We start from the raw sequence: 19,006 nt of genomic DNA, 5'->3' as shown, positions 1-19,006 counted from the left end.
GCTGCAGGGTTCATCAAAGAGGTATTCCATCCCGAATGGCTAGCCAACCCTGTGCTTGTGAAAAAGAAAGGTGGGAAATGGATGATGTGTGTAGACTACACTGGTCTAAACAAAGCATGTCCGAAGGTTCCCTACCCTATGCCTCGCATCGATCAAATCGTGGATTCCAGTGCTGGGTGCGAAACCCTGTCATTCCTCGATGCCTACTCAAGGTATCACCAAATCAAGATGAAAGAGTCCGACCAGCTCGCGACCTCTTTCATCACACCTTTTGGCAGGTACTGCTATATTACTATGCCATTTGGTTTGAGGAATGCAGGCGCGACATACCAAAGGTGCATGAACCACGTGTTCGGAGAGCACATTGGCCGAACGATCGAGGCTTACGTCGATGACATCGTAGTCAAGATGAGGAAAGCCTCCAACCTCCTCACTGACCTTGAAACGACATTCAAGTGTCTGAGAGCGAAGGGCGTGAAACTCAATCCCGAGAAGTGTGTCTTCGGATTCACCCGAGGCATGCTCCTGGGGTTCATCGTCTCCGAGCGGGGCATCAAGGCCAACCCGGAGAAAATCACGGCCATCACCAACATGGGGCCTATCAAGGACTTGAAAGGAGTACAGAGGGTTATGGGATGCCTTGCGGATCTGAGCCGCTTCATCTCGCGCCTCGGCGAAAGAGGCCTACCCCTGTACCGCCTCTTAAGGAAGACCGAGCGCTTCACTTGGACCCCCGAGGCCGAGGAAGCCCTCGGGAACTTAAAGGCGCTCCTTACAAGCGCGCCCATCCTGGTGCCCCCCGCTGCCGGAGAACCCCTCTTGATCTACATAGCCGCAACCACTCAGGTGGTCAGCGCCGCGATCGTGGTCGAGAGACGAGAAGAAGGGCATACATTGCTCGTCCAGAGGCCGGTCTACTTCATCAGTGAAGTACTGTCCGAGACCAAAATCCGCTACCCGCAAATTCAAAAGCTATTGTATGCAGTAATTCTGACGCGGCGAAAGTTGCGACACTACTTCGAGTCTCATCCGGTGACTGCGGTGTCATCCTTCCCCCTGGGGGAGATCATCCAGTGCCGAGAGGCCTCGGGTAGGATTGCAAAATGGGCGGTGGAGATCATGGGCGAGACAATATCGTTCGCTCCTCGGAAGGCCATCAAGTCCCAAGTCTTGGCAGACTTTGTGGCTGAATGGGTCGACACCCAGCTTCCAGCAGCTTCGATCCAACCGGAACTCTGGACCATGTATTTCGTCGGGCCGCTGATGAAAACAGGAGCGGGTGCGGGCCTGCTCTTCATCTCACCCCTCGAGAAGCACCTTCGCTACGTGTTGCGCCTCCATTTCCTGGCGTCAAACAACGTGGCCGAGTACGAGGCTCTGGTTAACGGGTTGCGCATCGCCATCGAGCTAGGGGTTCGGCGCCTCGACGCTCGTGGCGACTCACAGCTTGTCATCGACCAAGTCATGAAGAACTCCTACTGCCGTGACCCGAAGATGGAGGCCTACTGCGACGAGGTTCGGCACCTGGAAGACAAGTTCTACGGGCTCGAGCTCAACCACATCGCTCGATGGTACAACGAGACTGCGGACGAGCTGGCTAAGATAGCCTCGGGACGGACAACGGTTCCCCCGGACGTCTTCTCCCGAGACCTACATCAACCCTTCGTCAAGACCGACGACACGCCTGAGCCCAGGGAGGCCTCGGCCGCCGAGGGTGAGGCACTGCGCGTCCAGGAAGAGCGGAATGGGGTCACGCCTAATCAAAACTGGCAGACCCCGTACCTGCAATATCTCCACCGAGGGGAGCTATCCCTCGACAGAGCCGAAGCTCGGCGACTGGCGCGGCGCGCCAAGTCGTTCGTCTTGCTGGGTGACGAAAAGGAGCTCTACCACCGCAGCCCCTCAGGCATCCTCCAACTATGCATATCCATCACCGAAGGTCATGAGCTATTGCAAGAAATACACTCGGGGGCTTGCGGTCATCACGCAGCACCTCGAGCCCTCGTTGGAAACGCCTTCCGACAAGGTTTCTACTGGCCAACCGCGGTGGCCGACGCCACTAGGATTGTACGCACCAGACAAGGTGTCAATTCTACGCAAGGCAGACACACCTGCCCGCTCAGGCCCTACAAACAATACCCATCACCTGGTCGTTTGTTGTGTGGGGTCTGGACCTCGTCGGTCCCTTGCAGAAGGCACCCGGGGGCTTCACGCACCTGCTGGTCGCTATCGACAAATTCTCCAAGTGGATCGAGGTCCGACCCCTAAACAGCATCAGGTCCGAACAGGCGGTGGCGTTCTTCACCAACATCACCCATCGCTTTGGGGTCTTGAACTCCATCATCACCGACAACGGCACCCAGTTCACTGGTAGGAAGTTCCTGGACTTCTGCGAGGACCACCACATCCGGGTGGACTGGGCCGCCGTAGCTCACGCCATGACGAATGGGCAGGTAGAGCGTGCCAACGGCATGATTCTGCAGGGACTTAAGCCGAGGATCTACAACGACCTCAACAAGTTCGGCAAGCGATGGATGAAGGAACTCCCCTCGATGGTCTGGAGTCTGAGAACGACGCCAAGCCGAGCCACGGGCTTCACGCCGTTCTTTCTAGTCTATGGGGCCGAGGCTATCTTGCCCACAGACTTAGAATACGGTTCCCCGAGGACAAGGGCGTACGACGACCGAATCAACCAGACCAGCCGAGAAGACTCACTGGACCAACTGGAAGAGGCTCGGGACATGGCCTTACTCCACTCGGCACAGTATCAGCAGTCTCTGCGACGCTACCACGCCCGAGGGGTTCGGTCCCGAGACCTCCAGGTGGGGGACTTGGTGCTTCGGCTACGACAAGACGCCCGAGGGTGCCACAAGCTCACACCTCCCTGGGAAGGGCCGTTCATCATCGCCAAGATTTTGAAGCCCAGAACATACAAGCTGGCCAACAGTCAAGGCGAGGTCTACAACAACGCTTGGAAGATCCGACAGCTACGTCGCTTTTACCCTTAAGATGTTTTCAAGTCATTTATATACCTCGTTCTCTTTACATACACAAGTAGAGTCTAACCGTCAAGGAAGGGTCAGTCTTGCCTCGGCAAAGCCCGACCCTCCCTCGGGGGCTAGAAGGGGGGAACCCCCTCTGCGTCGAAATTTTCCTCGGAAAAAGTCGTTCTGCCAGAACATCTTTCGCGCTTTTCGACTACTTCGATAGTGGGATCCTGAAAACGACGGAGTACATGTAAGCGGCAAGGCCGACCGAGCTGAGGGACTCCTACGCCTCCGAGATACGGATACCTCACTCATCACCTTCTGCGATAAGTAACTCACGCTCGGATAAGCGATTCCGCTGACCGAACAAGTCTTAACGCTCAAAAACTTTTTTGCCAGAACGATTTTCGTGCCTTCTCGACTATATCGATAACAGAATCCTACGAATGAGTAAGAGTGCACATAAGCGACAAGGCCGACCGAGCCGAGGGACTCCTACGCCTCCGGGATACGGATACCTCACTCATCACCTTCCACGATAAGTAACTCTCGCTCGGATAAGTGATTCTGCTACCGACAAACAAGTCCTGATACTCAAAACAAGAGGAAAAGAAACGCAGCTTTATAACACGACAATGATATGTTTGGGCCTTGGCAGCCGCAAAAAACATACGCACACTACAGACAAACTGTTCCTAGAGGTTCAGACATCAACAGGGGGAGCAGCAGCACCCTCGGCCTCGACTCCACCTTCAGCAGAATCTGACCCGGCCTCGGACGGCGACACGGTCGGAGGATCTCCACCTCGAATGAAGATGTCAGCACCGTGCCTGGGCCATCGCTGCCAGGGTCTCCTCCAGGAACCCGGCCCGAGCAGACGGCTTGACCAGCCGCTCCGTAGCCTCAGCCAGCTGTCCTCCGAGGACATCAGCTTGGCTCATGGCCTCGGCAGCCCGACTCCGGGGTTGGTCCCGGCAGTGGACGACCTAGCCAGGTTCCAGCCGCCGCCGCTACGCCTCCTCGGCCTAGGAAGTCCCCTGCTCTTGGGCCGACGAAGCTTCTTCTCGAGCCGACTTCGCCTCTGTCCACGCTGACACCGCTGCCTCCAGCTCCGGCTCATCGCAGAGCGGCCGAGGGTTTCTTTAACTGAGCAAGAGAAGCCTTGGGTGGCAAGGTCGACTGAGCCGAGGGACTCCTACGCCTCTGGGATACGGATACCTCACTCGTCACCTTCCGCACAGGGCAACTCACACTTGGTTAAGCGGTTCAGCTAGCCGACAGGCGAGACCTGGTGCTCGAAACAAGGAAGAAACACGGTATTACACCCAAATACCTAAATGTTCAGGCCCCGACAGCCACAATGAACAGACACCGGCACTCAAGGTGCCATTACAAACGGAACTCCGGTTCCACTCCCGCGGGTACGAACAACCCCCACATCGGAGGGCCTGCGGGACGACAAACTCCGGGTGACTCGCCGGCGACCTCTGCAGCAGCAGCGATGGTCCCAGGGCGAACGCTACCGCTGGAAGGCTCTCGTTCGCGTCCCCTTGCGGAGGACGAGAACTAGATATTAAAGCCAAAGAGCCGGGGGCCCGGAGCGCAGGTGGCGCTGACGATCTCGTCGGCGGAGAAACCTTCTCTGGCTGCCACCACCTCAGCACCGACGGCGGCGTCCACCTGCCCACCAACACCGCACCAACAAGCGCCGGCCACCCCAAAGCACACCGGCAGGTCCTCACTCCCGTCCTCGCCACGAAAACGAGAACGGGACCATCCCAGAACACGAGTACCGCCCTCGCGGCGTACGACGTGTTGTGAGACCCTCTGGTGCGGTCGGCCACAGTCGCCCGGGCAGAGGACGGAATGCTGCACCCTGGCCGGGCAGTAGCAGTTCGCCTTCCCCCCGCATGGCTGGAGGACGCCTCCTCCACAGAGCTGGAGGATGGTTTCCACCCCCAGATGCCGGAGGAAGAAGAGGGACGCCAGCCCACGTGAAGGCAGGCCCCGGCTCGCCCCGCCCTCCTCCCCTGCAAGGATGATGAAGATCCTTGAAGCTGAGGGCGGGGCAGAGGCCGCAACCCAGCTTGCTTCTCCCCACCATCGAACCGGTGGTCACCCTCCTGCGTGACCATTGGTGAGGGGATGCAGCCGGGCTGCCTGATGAAAATCCTTGAAGCCGAGCAATGGCTGAAAGGTGCCAACCTCCGCGAAGTTGCGCTCTTCAACAGCAGCAAGACGAAAGCAACGTGGGCGCTCCCCATCCGGGGGCTCGGAAGGTGGAAGGGCGCAATGCATGAGGGGAGTGAGAAGGCGTGGCTGCCACCCAGGGGGTCGATCCCTTTTTAAAGGCGACTCTCCCCACTCGCGTCCTCAGGCATCGCGGACTAAGTCTTCACCAACGCGCTCTAGGGTCCTCCCCCTACGACACGGGGGCTGGGTCCCACACGTCATGCAAGCTGGCCTGGGACAGAAGAAGCCAAACCGCCGCGCGCGGAGCGTGTAACCGCCCAGCGGTTACAAGCACTCCTCCACCTTCGCCTAAACCAGCGGGTGAAAGGGCGGACCGCCATGCAGGCGGCATGCAACTGCACCATGGGACGCGCCCTTTCGACTTTGATGCATCCAGCATGGAGGCCCAGGCCCATACGTCATGTAACCGGCGCGCCGGTTACTACGTGCGAAAAACTACACTGCCACTTGCGCCAGTGCCGCGCCTTCTCGACTGAGGAACCGGTGCCACGACTCGAGGCAACCCTGCACATGGCCCAACAGTGCCAACCAAGCACATCAGTCACAGGTCAGTCAGCCGCGGGAGAAGGCGCGACGGTCGATATGGCCAAAAGTGGGCCGACAGTAATGGCAGCAGCAGGCGGGCGGAGGCAGCAGTCAAATCGTCTGCAGGCTCATGTCCCCTCCTGGAGCAGCAGGGGAGCCCTCTCCCATGGCGTGAAGACGACGCGCCCGTGTTCCGTCCCTCGAACGACTCGCGCACGCACAATGGCTGCCCCGCGAACCACTCGTCCCGTCGCATTAACTCCGCGGCAGGGCAGGCATTGTAGGATTTCTATTAACCCCGCGAACCACTTATCCCGTCGCATTAACCCCGCCTCCAGGAAGTTGATTGTAGGATTTCTATTCCTCACTCTCGTATAGGTGAACTTGGTTCGTTCAATGAAAAGGATCCACTGGGAATGAATGGGAAGACTGGGGTAGTATCTTCATTAGCCGGAAGGAATTAGTCTCCACTAGCGTAATTCGAAGAACGAACAAGAAAAGGCGTCACTGTTTAGGTAGGAGGATGGATGGATGTGGTCCAATGGCTAAAGCTCTGCCAGCTTCTTGTAGACTGGCAGTCTCCGAGAGGAACCTTAACCCCCCGGGGGGAGGCCGGGTGGGATGGTATACTTTTTTTTCGCCACAAGTGGGAACTCAGTCCTTGGTAAGACACAAGGGGGGAAGGAAGATCTTCACTCATTCATTTTCATTAATTGCCTGCGGTGAGACGCGACCCACAACAAACGAAGGGGGTGGAGGGAGACCGAAGAAGGAACAATTGTCTTGAATGCTACGCTGGGATCAGCAGCTTCCAGTGAAGACAAAATGAGTCGGGCAGGAAGAGGAAGATCGTGCGGGGAAAACGGGGTTCGAACCCGCGACTTCTGGCGTGACAGACCAGCACTCTAACCAACTGAGCTATTTCCCCCTTTCGTAACTACTGTCGATTCAACAGTCACCTACCGGTTACCTTTGTAACTATACCAAAACCAAAGTAGCTGTACAACAGAATGCCCTTCGCCTTTAGTACTTTTTTTTCTTTTGACGACAAAGAAATGGCTCTGCTCGCTTAGACTCGGGGCTCCGCGCTCTATCAGCTATCAGTTAGTTGGCGCTACGCGCGACTTCAGTTGACAAAAGCGAACAAGATAGCGCTAGCGCCCGCGGAGAACTTTCGTTTGTTCGCCTTCTAAAAGGCCTACTGACCTGCCGGTGAAAAGCCGGTTACAAAATAAATAATAAGACGTAGGTAGTGCAAAAGTACCAAAACAACTGAAGCCTACATCCCACTACGTCTGGGTTCCCCCTTCCTATGAACCTTGAGTCAGAGGTCTTACCTTGAGTCAATAGGTAGGGTCAACTATACCAAACCAAAGTGGAAGGGCCACTATCTAAGCTATTAGTGGGCTGGTTTGAACTATTGATTTACTGAATCGAGTGAAGCTGTGTTGCGTAACAAGACTATAGGTCGCCAAGGCCTAGAAGTACAAGTGGTCGCCCTAACGGCCACTCTCAAACTCACTACTTGAGTGACGAAAGTCACTTAGCTTCTTTAATAGGGCTTGCCCTCCGGGGCCCCGGGAAGAGGAAGAAGGAGATAGAGCAAAGGGTCTCCTCTTTCTGTCCGCTCTTCCCGGCATGTAGAGATCCGATTGGGCTTATAGTTTAATTGGTTGAAACGTACCGCTCATAACGGTGATATTGTAGGTTCGAGCCCTACTAAGCCCATCTGACCTGCTTAATCAATGACTCCGGTAGTCACCTGAACCACTCTCTCGGATAGCCCACAGCCTCTCTTCTGGATGCGAAAGAAGATTCGATCAACGTACAAGGTTTGCCTTCTTGTGATGTGAGAAGGAGGGTTCTTAATTGTGTTCTCAGTGCAAAAGGAGTCTGGTTCAGTGAGTCTGAAGAGAGAGAAGATCAGTAGAGCAGTTCGGGGCTTTGGGATTTGCCTGATCGACCCCTACCAGTGTATTAAATGAAGATTGACATTCGTATGTACAATTTACCGGTTCTTCCTCCCGAATTGAGACCCATTGTTTATAGGTCTGGGGATAAAGTAAAGTATCGTAAAGTTAAGTTAAGTATCGTAAAGTAGTTGACAAAGCAAGTAGGAATAGGTCATGTCACAGATAGGCAAGTATAGAAGCAGGAGAAGCTGATAGACATTTGTGAATAGCAAGGCCAAGCTGTATACATATAAGCATTTTAAGGAGTTGTTTGTTGGCATATGGTTTGTTGTCACCACGGGATGCTTATTGTTGAGAAACATAAAAAAGGTAGGCATATTGTTCAGTTCACGTTTAGGTCAGTATAGAAGTAAAGCACGAGATAGGTGTTTACAAGCTAGCTAGGGTTTCTAATAGGTATAAAAGGGTAAGCTAATAACCAAGTAGTAGGGATAGGTCAACGCAAGTCACGGGTAGCCAAGAGAGACGTATTTAAGACTTTTAGTTCCAGGATAGGCAGTCATGTCAAGTAAAGTATAGCTTAGATAGTTCCTATAGAAGTATAGCTAGCCAAGTGACTAGGTTTAGCGGAGATAGAAATAGCGGGCGAGATATCAGGAGACAGGACTAGGACTTTGAACGAAGCAGGAATCTTGTCCTTTCTTTCCGCCCACCCAACTATAATAAGAGTTAGAAAGCTCAATCCAAGACATGAAAGCGGATAACCAAGGTAGTGTAGTCATTGGTTGGAGGGATTCGCCTACTGGTGGGAGGCTGGGAAAACATATTCAATCTCGTAGTGAGGAATGCATTTGAAGAGGGATGAAGGAGAGTTTCTGATTGAACTCCACCACACTGTTTGAATTAGAACTGGTTGCGGTTGCAGTTTGGGAAGGAGAGAAACCATTGCTCCTAGGTTTAGGGCTCAAGAGGGCACAATTTTCTTTTATGGTGGTATTCTTTTCTTTTCCTCTTACCTCCCGCTCCGTGGATCTGTGCTACAGCTCTACCTAGGATGACCTTCTATTATCATGTTATGTCCCTCAGCTCCCCATGTGGAGTCACAACCTACGTGCTATATCTGGAACATGAAAAGTGGTTTTCTAGAGCAGATTAGAATTTCTTCACCGTATCGTATGAGGTAGTACTAGCTTTCATCTCATCTGATGTTCGCCTAGTCCTAAGCAGCAACAAAGATTAGATAATCTGTAATATTGAAAATGGAAAGAGAAGGGATGCAAGGGTATCCCTTCTCTTTCTTTTTTTCTTCTGCTAATCCGGCTTGGCTTGGCCCTGCTCTTTACTGAACTTCAACAACAACCTGATCCCTATCTGTTAATCCGATTCGTGGCCCTGCTGCTTTCGTTGCTAGCACTTCCGTTTTCTTCGAAGGGCTGGCTTTCCTATGAATTGGAATTCCTTGCTTCTTGCTAAAACCGTGCCTCCTTTCCGAGTTCCTGCTTTCAAACTAGTACCCACCCAGATGAAAGGAGAGTACGGCTGAAGGCAGGGCCAGTCAGTGCATTTTCTTGCTTTTTCACACTAGGATGCTTTGCTTGACAAGGGCTATCGTTGCAAGCGTTCCTCTTTCAATTCAAAGTATCACGAGCAAAGAACATTTGTAACTAGTTTTCCTCCGTCCACCATGGAATGAAGATGATCAAATCAAGGATTTGAAAGGGAAGTAGGGTTTACTACTTGCCAACCAGGAAGGTAGGACTTACTCGGATAGGGAGCTCGGGGAGCAAGCAGTAGAAAAGCAAAATAGCGAAGACAGGGAAATGGGGGAAGGGGAAGTTCTTGGTTGAGTGCGGTTGTTCTCCGATAATCCGGTTGAGAACTTTTCCAGCGATGCAGAGGAGAGATCATTTACAAAGAAAGCTATGACTAGGCTAGGATATTCTTCATAAAGATACTCTGGACAGGATCATCGATTCGCTTCCATGGTTGAAAGTAGTGGGACTGCCACATAATACAATGAAAATGAATTCATTCTCGGTTGAGCAGGAGATTCTGATCCAGAAGATGCCGCAGAAGACTTTGAAACGGTTACAAATGGATTGGCTCACTCCGCTCTAGATTTGGTTATGCCAGCCATAGGCAAAAGTGAGAAACCTCACCCTCGGGAGAAAGGAATATGCCTCCTACTAGAAGCGTTGGCCAAGGAAATACCCCCGTATGAGCTGCTTTCGGCAATGGGTGCTGCGGTCAACTAGACCAAAGAGGAAGGGCTACTACCTCCAGCTCCAGTTATTAGTGGGCTTTTTTCTCTATGGGAATACTTAATCGAATTCAGCCGTTTTTCCGAAGAAAGAAGACTCCTCTCTATGGGGCAAGGCATAGAAGTACAAGTGGGAAAACGAGGAATGGGGCGTCAAACTGTTGGAAATAAATGGGTTAGTTAAGTGCAAAGCTGATGGGTCTGTCGATAGATAGTTGGCTCGCTTAGTAGCAAAGGGATCCGGGTAGGTAGATTAGAATGAGACATTCGTTGAAAGAAAGGCCTAGTCTGACGCTTCCTAATTGAATGAACTGATCGAACTTCTTTTCTTCACTCCAAAGCAAGGAGATTATATGATAATCAGCACCAACGATTTGAAGGCCAGGATGAAGTAATATCCCTTACGGGAATCGAACCCGTGTCTTCGACATGAAAAGACGATGTCCTAACCACTGGACGAAAGGGACCAAAAAGCAATTCTTCATATACCTAAGAAAAGAGAAGAGAATAGAAGTGGTTCCTTTTCTTTCTATACGAAATTCGACGATTTCGTTTGTGTTCATGTTGGCGATTTCAGATGTGAATGAGGCCGGTCGTCTCCCCTTCCTACGGGTTCCCAGTGACACATCAACCACGCCCCTTCCTTTTCTCCGATCATAAATAACCTGATCTCTTTCTTTGTCTTTCATCCCCTTCTTTCTAATTCAAAAAAGAAAGGGGGGGCGGTAAGGCGCCTATGGTTTGACAGGCAGGCTCGCAACTTACAAAGGGCACTCGCTGCTCGCAGGCCTGCTCTTTCTATTATGATTTCTATGTCTATGAAAGCTCCTTTGACTCCAGCCCCATAAGCTATTCTTTCACCAGCACCTACGAGACGACTATTGCTATTATTTTGCATTGCCATTCTTCTGGATACTTCGAGGGGATCTGTAAAGAGAAGAAATGGACAAAAAAATGAGCTAAAGCCAAGCGAACAACTCGAGTGAAAAAGCCAGGAAAGAAAAGCTCTAACTTGAGTAAAAAAGCCAATAACCAAGATAAAAAAAGCTCGGCGAGCGAGTAGGTTAGGTAAAAGACACTAAGCTAAGATTAAAGGTAAGTAACTAGTATCGATCCACGGGAGCAAGGAACAAGAAAGGTCTTGAGCTGCCAAGAAGAATGTACCTGGGTCGGGAGCAGGGGTTGGTGGAACAACTGGACAAGCCTAAGTATCTAGCTTTGCTCACCTTGTTGAAACTAGCCCCGTTGCAATAGAGAAATCCTTTCCCGTTGAGAATGAACAGCTTTACCATTCCACTGTCTTTGCTGGAACTGCTGTCCTCACTGAACTAACTGCCCGTTTCACTTGTCCCGTAGCTGGCTTGGAATAAGAAAAGTCTTTTCTTCCTTCCCCGAAAGGAAGAGTTTTGGGCTTAAGGCATAATTGCTCTATTGCGGCTACCCTTGCTATGTTATCCGATGCTGTTCACAAAGCGGCTCTTACTATAGCTATAGACCCGGCTATCTCCGAGTTGAAATTGAACCTAGCCCCGTCCATCAATCCAGAGCTCAAGACAACCGCGATACTTAAATCGCTCAAATAGCCAGCCACCTTAGACGGACACAGCCATTAGAAGAAGAAACGGAAACTCGATGGAGTACCAGAGATCCTCGACAAAGAAAGTCCCGATTCGAGGAACGGAATACATTTCCTTGATTGAAAAGACCGGTAAGAGAAAAGAAAGTAAGCATAGTCTTCTGAAAAGACCGGGAACCGTTTGATTTTCCGTCAACGAAGAACAAAAAGTAACGCTGTGCAAACTCATCTGATCCCTGTTTGGGACTTCTTCTTCATGTCACGAGCCGGAATCGAACCGTAAAATGATCATTCATTCAAAGTAGACTTTTGTCATAGGGCAAAGGAGCTTAGAAGGGTGATGTAGGGAAGTCGTAAGGGATGACCTTAGATGTTGTATGACGGAACGATGACTTAATGCTTCCATTTTTGCTTGAGAAATGACGTAGGTGATAGACTCACTCCTTCTTTCCATTTTTGATTGAGAAAGCGTCTGGCCCAAAGAGGTCTACAGTAGTGCCTTGCGAGGTCGTAGACCCGGTAACCCATCGTTCGCCTAAGATCGAAAATGCGATGTGACATCACTCTTCATTCAGTTCAGTCCATTTGCTTAACACATGCATGTCCAAAGAGATGGCGATGATCTGTCAAATCGAGATTGTGTGGGTGTTCAGTGGATCAAACCCTGTATTAATGGTTCTGGCAGGCTGCTGGCGTGGGACTTCTTTCGCTGGGCCCTTTGGACTCTAAATCCTTCCGGAGTGAGTGGTTCGATTCCACTCTCAGAACGATCAAGTCATTCCGAAAGAAAATGCAAGTGAAACGAGACGAGAATCAAATAAAATTGTAGGCTTATTTCCTAAAAGCGGTGGTTCTCGCCTCCCTGTGCCGCGGGGTGGGCGACTGCGGTTCGAGTCTTTTTCGATCGGGTAGATCCATACCATATGTTCCGGGGGGGGAGACGAGGTGTAGCGCAGTCTGGTCAGCGCATCTGTTTTGGGTACAGAGGGCCATAGGTTCGAATCCTGTCACCTTGATGTGGTATTCACAGGGGCCGAAGTGCAAAGCCCCGTAGCCTATCCGTGGTCGGGAAGGCAGGCGAAAAGCACGCACCAAAAAAAAAGAAAGCTATAATTTTCTTTTTTTCTTTTCTTCTTTGTAGTACACGAGTGAAATTGGTTACGGTGGTACACCTGTGAAATATATAAATGTTATGGTTGTACACGAGTTCCTTATATTATAGGTGTTTAAGACCGATTACGTCGGTTACACGAGCGGTAGTACAGCGAAAATGTTTTTCAATTTCACTTAGCTTGGTTACAAGCCTGGTAGGTACTACAGCGGAAATACAGTTGGTTTCACGTTAATTAGGTTATCTTGGTGGCAAACAAGTGCCTGGTAGGTTAGGTACTACGACTGAAATGGTTTATGATGGCACATACAGTACATTTAAGCTGTAGTACGTGGGCCTACTGTGGTATTGGATGTATTGGTTGTTGCCGAGTCTATGCTCGACCGCGCTCCCTCTCAGAATAGAGATCACGTTTCCCTTTACCCACCCAGAATCTGAAGTGAGTGTGGAATCTATTCTGCCTATTGGCAGATGGCTCTCTATTATCTTTCTCTGGGTCCCCATTATATTAATAAATATGAGTGTCAGGCTTGCTGTACTGAATCTCTTTATAGTCTACCTGTCAAGCACCAGATAAGGGCAAGGGCAAAGCTCCAATAGAGCACTCGGGTCTGCCCCCTGAAATAGTTCTTGACGGCTCAGACTATTTTCTAGATCCGCCACTTAGCCCTGAGGAGGGTGCCTACTCGACCCAGTCAGGTACTACTCCACCGCCGGCCCCGAGTCACTCCGCAGGGGGCGGGGCTGCACCTTCTTCAATTTCTCCTGCAGATGAGGGGGAACCAGGGAGTCCACCACGTCCTTTCGGGTCTCTGACTCTGAGTAGCAGGGATCTCATATTTCATAATTTGAGTTTGTAGTATCTGGAAAGGACCAGGAGCCCAGAGGAACTTCTCAAATTAACTAATAAAATCTATGAAGGGAAGCAATCCGTACTTTCAGAGCTTAGGCGTTTAGCTGGCCCTTTCCATGGCCAAATCAATCCTGTTCCAGGATATGGATAGTGCGGGCAATGCAATACGAAACCCCCAAACCAATTGTGAGTATAATCCTAAAATGTTTCAAAGGATCCTTCTTGACTTGCAGCTGGAAGGGATCCAGAGTAAATATTATAGCCAATTCGTAAATCAAAGGGTGGATAGCATCCCAAAAGAATCCTGGAATAATTTAAGGATTGATGAATTACCTTTAAACCAATTCAATCAAGAAAAGTTCCTGCTTTTGGGCTGCTTTGTGAGTTGGTTCCACTGGCGTAACTACCCCCGGAGGGCGATGCGGGGCGAGGCTGGGGGCAGCCGACTCAATCCTTCCAAATCACTAGAAGGCAAGTTCATTCCTCTTGTGTGCGCATGCATTATCTAATGCTAAGGACTCTACAAGAATCGGTTAAGCTTTTCGTTTTAGTTTGATCGGAGTTCGGTACCGGTAGCTAAGGCAATCCCCTCTCCTGTCCTGTCCTGTGCAAGAATGAGGAATATCTTAGCTTAGTATAGACACGTGAGTAGCTAACAGAACTGAGTAACCGACTGACAGACAGAGTAGGATGAGGGATTGATGTCTGTCTTTGATTAGCAAAAGCAGAACTCTTATAGGAAGTTGACTGAGCACTCTCATAAAACTGGTAGGGAGATTTTTTGTGGTGTTCTAGGAAAATGAGCCATGATCATGAAGTGAAAAGCACGTGGTAACAAAATCGAATGAAAAGTACAGCCTATCTCGATTAACTGATCGAAACCTAGCGCATCATGTTTTCGAGTCGCCAGGTGTTTATTCTCTTGGAAGCAAGCCAACTCTGCCCACCCAATTCTATATATCTATCTTTCTTCTTACTAGTTAGATCGGAGCCGACACAAGGAATTGAATTGGTCGACGAAGCCAACAAGCAAGGTCCACAGCGCATTAGAAACAGGGCAAGCTAATAAGTAGGTAGGGTGGGACTTGAAAACGGAGCTAACTATGCATTCCACGGATGCAATAGCCAGAATGAACTGGGGCTGGCTTTTCTGTAACTAGTCTTTCCTGCTGCCCAACATTCTACTATTCGTTCCAACTCTTCGTTCCACGGAGCTAGGAAGAAGTCCTGCAAAAAGAAGAGATGCACTTCCGGCTGCCTGATAGAGTGAACGATTTGGTACGTGGTAACGCTGTAAAGTCGATATCTCACCCATGAATAGAGGGCTGGCTAGCATCTCACCTCAAAAAAGAGAAAGTTGTCTCACCATATCATATGCTCGTTTTCTAAATCCAGTGTTATGCTCTCTTCTTTGCTTACACCTGTTACGCACCTCTTGTGCAGTGACAACACTACCCGGGAGTTTATCTTAGCTGTCTGGGACTTACTCTCCTATCCACCACTGGTACTAGTCTGTTGGCCAACACTTTAGTAATGATCTTGGACAATAAGGAAGGCTGATTGGTCTATACTTTTATTCTGTTAATGGAGTACTGTAGAAGAGTTCTCCCAACCCAAGTATCTTCGGTTTCAGTTCTCTCTCTCTTTTTGACCTGCTACTCTGCTGTTGTTTTGGCCCTTCAAGGGAGGGTTGTTGAATTTCTGAATTAAGAATTAAGTAAGTAGAGCAGTTAGGTTATGAGCCTTGCGAGCTGTATGGGGGAGAACATAGCCTTTTGGCTTGGAATAATAAGTACAAAAAAGGAAAAAATCTCAATATGACAATCTGAATTACTTGATGCAGTAACATCAGGTTGTTCTGTCGTTCGACTTATCGTTCATCTCGCTGTACTTCTCTATCGAAAGATAAGGGTTCATCGAAGAAAGGGAAGGGAACTATCCGCTCTTGTCCTTCAATGAAAGCAAGCCGGATCCGATGAAATCTTCACTCGGTAATAGTATAGAGTAGAGTGCTCCATTGATAGTGGTGGATTGGACTTCTTGAAATAGATATATATATGTGAAAGAAAGAGATGGTTTCTTGCTCGGTGAAAGGAATATCACTATCCCTCGTCCTAGGGTTTTCCTGCTTGATTCTCTTTTCAGTGAGGGATGCCCACTTAATCTTAATAAAGTAAGTAAAGAATGATCGATTCGATAGGAAGCACTGGTTCAAGGAATAACCCTTGGATGCTGATCTCTGGTTAAAGGATTAACCGTCGGATAGCGAGCTGGAATCGAACCAGCAATTGAATCTTGTCGCTACTTTGGCGGAGTAGACCGAGGGGGAATGTAGAGTATAGTTTACGACAAAAGGTGTTCTAGGACCAAAGGATCGAAGAGTGCGGCCTACTGTACTTGAGGATTAGGAATATGGAAGATAGGGTTCTCCTAAGACCTAAGAATAGTAGAGAAGCAAGGGTTAATAGAAGCACCGCTGATGTTGGTCCAATCTAGCTGGGCTGGATAAGAATCGGGAAGACTCGGGCAAACTGGCAAACATCGGATGAGATTGCACCTTACAACATAGAAGGAAGAACTAACATAACAATCATCTCAAAAATCCAGATGAAGGAGAGAAGGCAGCATACAAATAATAAATAGAATATCTAGGGTGGTAACACCTGCAACTCGGCAAGGAGAAGGAATCCCTGTAGTAGCGAGCAGTGTGATTAGATAAACCGTACCCCCTGAGGGGCCTAGCGATACGAACCGGTTGAATAGAAGAGCTTCCTTGGTTGGAACAGAAGATAGAAGCTGATTAGAAAACAGATGAGAGGCGGGCAGCATTGAGAAAAGTACTATACTTAACTTAGTTTTAGTTAGGGTCGGTTTGACTAAAATAAGTGAGTGGGACTCGCGAACTGGACAGTAAAGTGACAATAGGGTGGTCACTCGGAATACTTTTGTTAGGGAAAGCCTAGTAAAGTGGTCAACTAATAAATATTGTCAATAAAGAAAGGACTGGATCAGAGAAGTATGATGTAGTCCCCTTCCCTGGGTATCACGAACGGGGCATCACAACCATCATATCATTCGAGGAATGTTTCCATTCCGATACTGGCATCCGGAGTCCTCCCTACTGATCCTTCGGAGCCGGGGTGCAAAGGAAGCAAGAGCACTGGGAGTACGAATATCCTTAGTCCGAGGAAGGGTGCTATATCGGTGGTGCAGTTCTTACACATCATTATATCCATATTGGAAATCAAATAATCACCTGGCCCACCCCGATTCTCGAGAATCGAAGAGCTGACTTGCATTCGAGGGTAGTGTTAAGCAACTTCCGGATATGATCGATAGGTTTCACCGTCATGCAAAGCAAATAGGAGAAAGAAGAGAAGTAGCACCCGCTGGGCAGGATAAGTATCTATCAGTTGGCCATCTCCGCCTAGGCCGGCGGAGACTATCCATAGGTTAAGTTGGTTCTGGTTGGAGGATTAACCCTCTGATTGTGATGCTTGGCTTTTGGGCCTCGGAAAGGAATAAAACTAGGCAAGCAAGGAGGGGATAAAGGACCACGGAACGAGGTAAAGGGCAACCCCTTGACCGAGTGAAGGCGAGCCCGGATTCAAAGTAAGATGGATTGAAAAAAGACTCCTAAAACTGCCCCCGCTGGGGTAGATAAAAAACCTTTGTCCATGGCCTTACCTTGTAGGAAAGGATCGCTCGCTACTGGTAACCGTTAATTCGTAAAACGTATGTTTCGTAGGAAGCGGAATCCCGTGGAAGAATCAGTTTTCTCGCTGCGCTGGCTTATGTGATGTGGTTGGTCAAGCCTGCCTTTAAACGCAAGAAATCAAGCTAGGATTCTGGAAACCGGAAGGGTATTCCCAAGCTCACATTCCACTTCTGCAGCAGAGCTAATAGAGATTTGCAGAAAGGGATATGCAGACTAGATGCACGCTAAAAGTGCCAGGTTCCAGTCAAGAAGCAAGGCAAGAGATCCGCGGAAGAGATCCTGATTGTAGGTCCCGTTCCCTCAGATAGACTGGCCTATTTTGCCCCAGCTTCCGAGACCGGACTCGAGGAAGCTGCCCCTCCTGACAGGGATTGGACGTGAAGGATGGAGCATCCGAACATTGAATTCGAGCTAAGATTCTAACGAACAGCTGGAATAAAGAACCTATCCTTTCAGGAATAAGGAATGAGAAATGGAACAGAGAGTGGTTGGATGGAGTATAAAATCTAAAGGTTATATTATATATAGTAGTGGGAAGAAAAAAAGACAAGAAAACGATTGAATGTCAGGCAAAACAGTTCTGTAAGTCGCGGATCAAAGCCTGAAGTGAAGTGCCTGGTTGTCTTAGTATTATAAGTAAAGCATTTCATTCTCCGGTTTTGATTTCATTCTCTTTTGTGACGGTCTACTTGCTTGTGCTAAGGCTGCTGGAATGAGCCTTCTAAGAGTAGGTTTTGAGACAAGATCTTGATTGATCACTTAGTCTACCTTTTACTCATTTCTTCGAACCTCTATAAGTGTAAGAAAAGAGTGCATGTACTTTTAGTGGACTTTACTTTTTTCTATAGTGTGAGAGTACTTTCTGTTCAATCCAGTCGCTCCAGATCTGCCTGAGACAAAGCCTATAAGATCGTTATTAAGTAATGAATTTGCAAATAGAGAACTAAACTATAGGAATCAATCCAATTCTCGTTCTACAACAAGAAGAAGATCCATGAACTGGAACGGATGGAAGATAGCACTAGAAGTAAAAGAAATATTGAAAGGTGCGAAGCAATCACATCGCAACAAATAGGTATGTATTACTTTGAGTTTCTCGCTGAACTCCACTGGACACCGACCTCCTAAAACTGACCTCTCTGCTAATTCGAATCGAGGCTTACTGCCGCTTGGTACTATACTTCTTCCTGCCAGACTCTTTCAATACCCAGCCCTCTTAAGTGTTTTCAAACTTGGCTAGTTTCTTCGAGAATGGAAGCTTTGTCCTACGGCCTGCAAATTCTTCTGCTCCTAAAGGAAGTTTCTGACCCAGCTTTAGATGATAGAGGATTTGACAAAGAGACCTCTTCCTGCCATACTGATCGACTATTCTCTTGAAATGCCATCTCATCCTTTGGCCTAGCTTTTTCATTTCTTCCTTATTGGATTCAAACTGTTTCAAAAGTTTGGTACTTGGTACAAAGTATATACCAACTTTCCTGGCTTCCCTAGAGGTTGTATTAAAGCCGGCTTGCCTAACAGCCTGCTCTTCTTTCCCAGACGAGCGAGACGGATTGTGGATTGAGTTTGAGTTCTTTTGCCGCTTGCGATTGATTAAGTTACATTACCTGCTGCACCGAGCATTGATTTGAACGAATTAATTACCAGACCCCATGGTACTTTAATGTGAATCCTGAGTCTAAGAGCCACTCAGTCGACTGAGGTAGAGAAGGCACTGATGAAATCTGAGACGGCACTGGTTGCGCAACTAAGGCGTGAGCGAGGGTCTCTTTGTGGTGGTCTTTCACCATCTTCCTTTTGATTGGCCTAT

At 49.2% G+C, this 19,006-nt stretch overlaps 4 non-coding genes across 4 annotated transcripts; 2 read left to right on the top strand and 2 right to left on the bottom strand.

Moving 5' to 3' along the window:
* Positions 1–6,619: 6,619 nt before the first annotated feature.
* On the bottom strand, positions 6,620–6,693 carry TRNAD-GUC (transfer RNA aspartic acid (anticodon GUC)). Its single transcript has one exon. It is a non-coding gene; the product is annotated as a tRNA-Asp (tRNA).
* A 726-nt stretch (positions 6,694–7,419) lies between these two features.
* Positions 7,420–7,493, top strand: TRNAM-CAU (transfer RNA methionine (anticodon CAU)). The gene has a single exon. It is a non-coding gene; the product is annotated as a tRNA-Met (tRNA).
* Positions 7,494–10,333: 2,840 nt separating this feature from the next.
* Positions 10,334–10,405, bottom strand: TRNAE-UUC (transfer RNA glutamic acid (anticodon UUC)). The gene has a single exon. It is a non-coding gene; the product is annotated as a tRNA-Glu (tRNA).
* Positions 10,406–12,455: 2,050 nt separating this feature from the next.
* TRNAP-UGG (transfer RNA proline (anticodon UGG)) lies at positions 12,456–12,530 on the top strand. The gene has a single exon. It is a non-coding gene; the product is annotated as a tRNA-Pro (tRNA).
* Positions 12,531–19,006: the final 6,476 nt, after the last annotated feature.

This window comes from Zea mays, chromosome 3 (assembly GCF_902167145.1).
Source record: "Zea mays cultivar B73 chromosome 3, Zm-B73-REFERENCE-NAM-5.0, whole genome shotgun sequence".
Taxonomy (NCBI): domain Eukaryota; kingdom Viridiplantae; phylum Streptophyta; class Magnoliopsida; order Poales; family Poaceae; genus Zea; species Zea mays.
This window is presented reverse-complemented; position numbering and strand designations above follow the sequence as displayed.